Source organism: Mugil cephalus, chromosome 20 (genome assembly GCF_022458985.1).
Source record: "Mugil cephalus isolate CIBA_MC_2020 chromosome 20, CIBA_Mcephalus_1.1, whole genome shotgun sequence".
In the NCBI taxonomy this organism is placed as follows: Eukaryota; Metazoa; Chordata; class Actinopteri; order Mugiliformes; family Mugilidae; genus Mugil; species Mugil cephalus.
The window spans coordinates 17960357-17967986 of NC_061789.1; the positions used below are offsets into that span (position 1 = coordinate 17960357).

Sequence of the window (7630 nt, forward strand, 5' to 3'; positions counted from 1 at the left end):
CGCCCCTCTCTCCTCCTCACTACCACCCACACATATATCGTTACTCTTAGTTGTATTGTAATCATTTTTACCTCTCTGCCTTCTCTTCCCTTCCCCACAAAATCCCTACAAGAAAGTTTTAAAAACGGTCCACCTCCCTCGTCTGATCGCGTTCCCTTTTCAGGAATCTCACAGAAGTTCAGCTTTTCCTACACCCTCTGAGTCATGTCCCAGAAAATGTTCACTCTGTTTCAATTATATCTCCTCCAGCGCGCTCCCGCATTCAGATGAGAGTGATTTATCCATCTCTTCAATGCCTCTCTGTCGTGACAAGCCATCATCTTAAACGAGCTCCTCAGTTTCAATTTCAACCCCCATTAGGGAAGTCCTCTCAGCTCAACATGAGAGGAGTGGTTTTGGGAGCCAACAGTAACAAAAGGCTGCCATCTACTGGAATTTTGTCATAATTGTCACCTGCTTAAAGTACCCTCTGTATTGTCAAAGAATAAAAAAATGACAGAAACTCCGTTTAACTGATGCAAGAAGTGAAATCATACCACATAAATGAAATTCTTGAAATGTAAAGTTTTATTTTCTCACTTTCAAAGGGGAAGACAGGTGGGAATGTAATATTTTATTAAAGGCAGAATATTTCAGCCGTGAGTGAGTGCTTGCATCACACATGAGGTTTACAGTGGTCCCTTTCCATGCTAAATGCAGACAAAGAGATACCATGCAGTGTTCTGCTGGGAAACCTTTGGTCCAGGCTTTCATGTGGATCTAGCTTAGACACGTACCACGATGACAGCCCTCGCCCAGGCTGCTAACGCTGCTATGCACGTTGGTGACGTAACAGTCTGTCTTTTCCCGAGGTGATCAGCTCATGACATCAATTTGATCAGGAGCACCTGGGCCCAGGCTCACTGTCTCGCTCCTCACCAGTGCCGACATGTTTATTGTCTTTTGGCTGTTTATTTATTTCTACCCTACAACACTGCAGCCACAGCGTATAGAGTTTTGAGAAAGTATTAGTAATAACTGTCACAAAGTTTGCTACTTCACTTTTCGATCTTTGGTCAAATGTTGGTGGATGGTATACTGAAGTATAATCACAAGCATTCCGTAAGTGACAAAGGCTTTTATTTACAGTTACATTAAATTTATGCAAAGAGTCAATATTTGCAATGTTGACCCTTCTTTTTCAAGACCTCTGCAGTTCACCCATGCTGTCAACTAACTTCTGGGCCACATCCTGACTGAGCTCATTCTTGCATAACCAATGCTTGGAGTTTGTCTAATAGCAAGGTGCTCCACCATGCTGCAAAAGGCATTATTAGTCACCAAACTGTTCTTGATTGGTTGGGAGAAGTTGCTCTCAGAGGACGTTTTGGTGCCATTCTTTATTCATGGCTGCGTTCTGAGGCAAAATTGCAAGTGGGCCCACTTTGCAACTAACTGCAACTCATCTGATCACTCTTCATAACATTCTGGAGAATGCACAATGCCATCATTAAAAAATGTCATTCTAAAAACTGTACATGACCAATACAGCCACATGTACATGAATGATGCCACTGAATTACACGCCTCATACCGTTTCTTTAATAGTCTTTCTTTGGTCTTTCTTTATTCTCATAAAATGATTTCCTGCGTCTCTCCCATTTTGTCATTTCCTTGAGCCGGGTCATGACAAAATGTGGGCTCGTCCGCCTAAACATTGTTGCACCATAGCAATGAAGAAATGTTGTGGCTGAACGTGCTCACACTATTTTAGATTTCAGGCGTGTTCCATCTTCAGCTGCGGAGGGATTGAAATTCAATTAAACATAATATGAGCAAACTTCTTCTGTAAACTCTATTTGTCAGTATTCTGCACTGGACTCCAGTGGGATCTCAACACAGGCTTTGCTGCTCCTGTTTGGGAGCCTCAGTTTTGCATTTTTGTCATTCCTCAACACTGTGATTCTCTTTCTATTTTCGCAAACAATGATGTTCTATGTTTTACATTCCAGATGGATATTAGTTTCTGGATGAGCTGAAGGAGCTGATCCCCTTTCTGTGTTTTCACGCGCTTTAGGCCTTCACTTCCACAGTGGTGGCACTGTGGCTAAAATAACATCATTCAACTCTACTCGCTGAAAACCATTCATCCTGCTGACTTAGCGAGTAAAACACTGGGTTCATTTATATCATTTATAGAAAACTGATTCATATTGCACATCCGTTACTATGTGCATAGTTCAATAAACCATCAACAAAATGCCCTGAAGATGAGACAGTTTGTAATAACAACAACCGAACAGTAGATGGTGCACATGTACCCTTAATCCGCAACAAATAAGAGAGCTAGTGTTGATGCTGAAACTGCTGGGAAGAGCAGCTTTCCCAGGTGTATCTGACGGCAGCTGACAGACCCCGTTTATTGTCCGGTGGTATGTTGCGTAACTGAATGGAGGGGGATGAGTGAGGAGTCAAACGAGGTGTTGACCGACAGGCAGTGTCTCTCTGTGCCCCTCAACCGAATTACCACCTGCTGCGACGGCACAAAGCCTCTCTGTGATCCAAACTAATGCAATGTTTCATCCTTTGCAGCGGCGTTTGTCCCTGAAATATCCTCCCAGTGTATCAGCTTATTACAGCTATGGGTAGAATCATAGCCTTGGAGATAATGTTAGATCAGACATCACACTTCCCTGTTCCGCTATGTTTTTTTTTTTTTTTTTTGTTGTTGTTGTTTTTTATAAGCACGACTTAATTCAGAATACCCAGAATACCTTTGCTCTTTATAGCAGGTTGGGTATCATCTGTAGGGGGTCTGAGGCGCTTGTGAATTACTTTCACAACAGGGAGGTTTTTGTTAGCTCTTTCTCCAATGACTGTCACATGGTACAAGATGTCCTGTTTAGGACTAGATAGAATTACACACTTTTCCCAATCTGTCTTTGGAGCTGACCCAAGTATGTGTGTGTGTGTGTGGGATTTTACAGTACACATGGCACACATTTCGTACAGCATGTCCCCGCTTGCTGCTTGGACTGATAATCAAGCTGGCCGCTCTCCTGCTGCAAGTGTGATCTATCTTCAGAAGGCCTTTTTTTTTTTTTTTTTTTTTCCTTTGGATCTGCCAAAGCAGTGATTTAATGACATCCCTGTAACAAAATGGATAAACACAGCGAAGCGCGGTAAAAATAGAGGCGGGCACGTGCGAGCGGGCATATAGACGGGCTTACCCGGTGCCTGCGAATACACGCATCACGAGTGGAGCAAGTGACATATCTGACTTAATTAGCGGCTACAAACAAACGGAGTCTCCCCCGGGGGTACCGCACACACACAAACACAAACACATGGCAGGTAGACTAGCACCTGTTACGTAACGGCGTGCAAGGCCTAATAATGACAAGTGGATTTAAATAAAATAAAAAATAAAGCCGTTACAACCATCAAGACTAAATGCAGTGCATGCAGAAACTATAGGATTTAGAAGAAGTGGTTATGTTAATCCCTTTATGCACAAATGAGCGCATACGCAGAAGGATATCCATTTGGTTTCCAATTAGAGCAATTTGTTCTACTTGTCAGTGTGTCAGCTATGTGGAGTAATTTTGTTAATATGACAGACGGTCAGGGGATTTTACAATGCCTGGCTGCTCTGACACATCTGTGTAATAGATTTGAAAGCGTACCTGACAATTTGTCTCTCTAGTAATCTATACAGCCAGCATGGTCGCATTTCATCATTACTATTATTATTTATTTATTTGTTTGTTTCTGTGCAACATTTGAGACATTTCCGCTGCTCGCCAGGTTGACGGTGTGTTGCTTTAATTTATCGTAACTCCAGCTGCTCTTGTGGAACTGGAGACGATGAGCTGACAGGGGCAGAGCAACCCCCAGGAGTTCATAAAGAAAAAAAAAATAATAATAATAATGAAAAGGGCTGGATTTTCCACACAGCAGAATGCGAATATCTGATTCGCCAGTGCCCTAAATCTGATTTTGTGGTGCTCTAATCCAGCCGGTATGTATTATGCAGCATAATGTCTCCGTTCATAGTCAACCTTTGGTGAAATACCAAATATGCTTAAAGTCCCTCTCTGAACATTCCACACGTTCACTTTTCTATTTCAACAAAGCAACAGTTCCATGGCCTCATTATCTTTGTATGTACCAGCAACATATTTTCTGACCAAGTGATTTCATTTTTACCTCATCTTGAATTTGCACTTACATTCTGCACTAAATCCGTTCTCATTTTGCCAGAGAACTATGATTATTTTTTAAAGATTTACTGCCTCCTCCAGTAATGGAGTTTCAGATCACAGCTGATCGTCCTGTTTACGTTTGCCTTGCCAGCGCCGCACTTGCTTGTTCAGCCTGTGTTTGGTTCCTGTTCTTTCTACTTTTATCTTGGCTTGTCCTCACTGCTTTCCTCATTGGAGCTGTGCAGTTTCCCCTAACAACTCACTCGCTCACGTGACCACTGGTGACAGAAACTTCACTGTCCAAATGAGGAAATTACTTGTTTTTGAGAAGTAAACAAAATAATGAGGAAACAAACAAATACGCAAAGAAAGACGAGTTCCCGGAATCCTACGGCAAAACAAATCTTCACATTAAAAGATTTCTTTGAGGAGCTCTTTAATCTGCATGACACGACGTTTCCTTCATGGCTATGATGGAGCGGGGCTAAAGACACGGAAGCGAGATCGGGAGTCTTGGCAGCGGAGCAAATGTTATGAAGTCATCCCCTAAAGCGGCCAACTTCCATGCTGAGTGGGCCACTTCATATCTTTCATATAAAAACATTTCAGACCAAAGTTTTCTGAGAGAAGGACAAGAACAGAACTTAGCGGAGGCCTGCTGGCAATTACAAAAGCAATTTTCATATTACAAAAGAGAGCAATAATCAACAGGGCTGGTCATCAAGACTCCAGAGGATGTTTCAGACTCAGTCCAGTAGATTTGAAGAGGGATTTGTGTGTATACAAAAGCAAAGGTACAAACAAATGTAAAACAATGATGTACAGTATATCAATTAACACGCTTTGTTCTGTCTGAATTGAGCAAGTGAGCAAACAGGTAGTGTTAATTTAAAAGAGGCCGGCAAAAATAAGCTGAAGCTTCGACCTGCACCTCCCAGTCAATGCACATCTGTTCTGTAAATTCTACTTTAACAGAAAAAGAAAGAAATTAATTACCGTTTTTGTTGTTTATTTACATGCGTGGATGATGTTGTTTCTGGACGTGTGTACTTGACCGAAAAAATAAAAACAACAACACATTTTTAGGTCCTGTTCACACTTGGTATTAACATGTGCTGGGGTGATGTGCTCACAAGTTCATGGCTGTTAAGCAGACGTGTGAACGCACCCAAGGTGCAACGACGCATTCGAGACCACACTGGTGGTACCGATGACCACATTCTTTCAGTGGTGTGAGCGCGATGCGCCCGCGGGCGCATGTCATGTGGACTTGTTTGTGCTCCAGTACCATTACATGAAACTGGAGCAGACAAAGAGGAACGACGAGGACGAGGAGGACCCCACAGGATTTATGTCGCAACTGGGTGATTTATGATACTTAAAACACACTTATCTTAGATATATCTCGCTTAACAAGGCCAAATATTTTGACTGCGTGTGTGGAATTTTACACTGAAGTGGACTTTTTAGATGGAAGATTTATGCACCATATACAGTAGCGCAGTTGTGGTGCGTCCACTCTGATATTGTGTTACAGTTTAAAGGAGAGGTGGTCTCATGTTCTGAGCTGCCGGCACAAAGAAAAGACACAACCAGCTCGTTATTGGATGCTCGAAGACACATCCCATCATTATTGTGTCAAATTTTGGGACTCGTGAGGCGTATTTGGAAAAGGAATTCTGTAGGCACTTGAAAAAAAAAAAAGAGCAACCCAACATATTTAAGTTTGAACTGTGATGCAGCGATGCGGCCACAGGTGTGACTACAGGTGCAACAGACCTGAAACTCTCAATCCCAGAGAGGATTTAAATATATTTTGAGCATATGGTGCCACTGAGGAATGGATTCAAGGGATGAGTTTGTTATGTTTTGCTCCAATTTTAGCCTTTCTGTGTTATAGCCCACAGTGCTATCAGGCTAAAATGTGTTATGGCTGCATGTAATGTGAAAAAGAAAGATGCAGACACAGCTTCTTTTCTGCTCCTCCTTTTCTAAAAAGTGCCCAAACATCTAATCTGCTCAGCGGGGGGGAAAGGAGAGGATTTCTTGCTGATGGTCAGGCCTCTATCTTGCCGGTATCAGGGATGTGACACCAGCTAATCTGCCCATTCTCATGACATTAACATCACAGTTCTGTGGAGTGCCCTCTAACCAAACACGTGCTCAGCATATTTGCCCAGAGTCCCAAATCTGTATCTTATTTGTTGTGAAGAGAGCGAAGGCGCTGCGCTGCACCTGTGTTTACTACATTCACTCAGACACAGCAGTGCCTTCAAGACTCTCGGAGGCCTTTCTGATTCATGAAAGAAGAGCCCTCCTCACTCTCCGATTGGGCCGGCCCGTCAACTAAAAGAAAACATTCTCCGTTTAATTATTTCCTTATCCAAAAAAAAAAAAGTGACTCAGCCTCTGGTTTCATTAGACTCTGGAATTCTGCAGCTCGAAGTGAGCCGGGCTCTTACACAGAGCCTATTACGCATTGACCGTGAAAAGTTGTGCAATTCCCACGGAACACTCCACCAGTTACGCAACCCCTTCTGGAGCAAAATCAAATAGCAAAGGTTTAATTTCTTTAGAAACGCTGAGCGACGACTTGTCCGCGTTTTGTCAAACACGTCGGGCTTGCCACAGATCTGAGCTGCAATCTTTCAAGCTATGTGAAGCGATATGGGTAATTATGCGGCTTTGTGGAAGAGTTAAACGCTCACTTGGAGCAGATCAACCGCACTCCCTCATTGTCCGCCGCCGCGTAACGACAGATAATAATTAACATTCTGGTATGTTCAGCTTGCTCTAAACAGGAGTGTACGCTCTGAGATGACTCTTTATTGTGTTCCTCTGTAGATGCCAGAACAATATACCTTGACCTTCTTTGTTCTGCCCCTGCAGCCTTATATTCTCTTCTTCTTCCTCCTCCTCCTACTCTGCTATCTACTGTGTTGTAGCCCATGCCAAAACTCAACTTTGCCCCAAGGCCAAATCCACAGCTCTCCGCTGTCCAAATCCCTTTGCCATGTGAGAGAAACAACAGCAAGGCCCTGAAAATAGCTCTGAAACTCTCTATTCCCTTTATGTCGTCAACAGTCTGCTTCCTTCACTCCTTCCTCTCTGTTTTTTTCCCACCAATTCTTCCTTTTCCGTATCCTCAGTCCGTCTTCACATTCAACACCAAGACAACTTTTCAAGTACCTGGTTAGATTTAGTGATCTTTCTTGTTACAAATGGACAGCCAAAGCCGCTCCACCACTCACAAATCAGTAGCAGGGGCTTAGCTGCTGGATCCACATTTACTTCCCCCCCATGCGTATGCCACGCATCACTCTCTTCTAGTTTATCTCCCCTCGCATTCCCCGCTCCCTCCCACCTCCCCAGCATAAATCTCTCATTCACAAATAGAGGCCAAAAGAGGCTCAGCTGATTTGATGAGATTATTATTTTTTATTTTT

At 43.0% G+C, this 7630-nt stretch overlaps 1 protein-coding gene and 1 long non-coding RNA gene across 4 annotated transcripts in view; one reads left to right on the forward strand and one right to left on the reverse strand.

Moving 5' to 3' along the window:
* Window positions 1-5162, forward strand: part of LOC124997448 — an 8932-nt gene extending 3770 nt beyond the window's left edge. For all 3 annotated transcript variants that reach the window (XR_007110973.1, XR_007110974.1, XR_007110975.1), the window contains one exon: window positions 1-5162. This exon is cut by the window's left edge and continues 262 nt beyond it. This is a non-coding gene — a long non-coding RNA (uncharacterized LOC124997448).
* Window positions 1-7624, reverse strand: part of LOC124997445 (neurogenic differentiation factor 2-like) — a 16637-nt gene extending 9013 nt beyond the window's left edge. The window contains exon 1 of the mRNA XM_047571143.1: window positions 5181-7624. The gene's annotated coding sequence lies outside the window, so the exon portion shown is untranslated. The remainder of the gene's footprint in view (window positions 1-5180) is intronic.
* Between the last annotated feature and the right edge of the window lie 6 nt (window positions 7625-7630).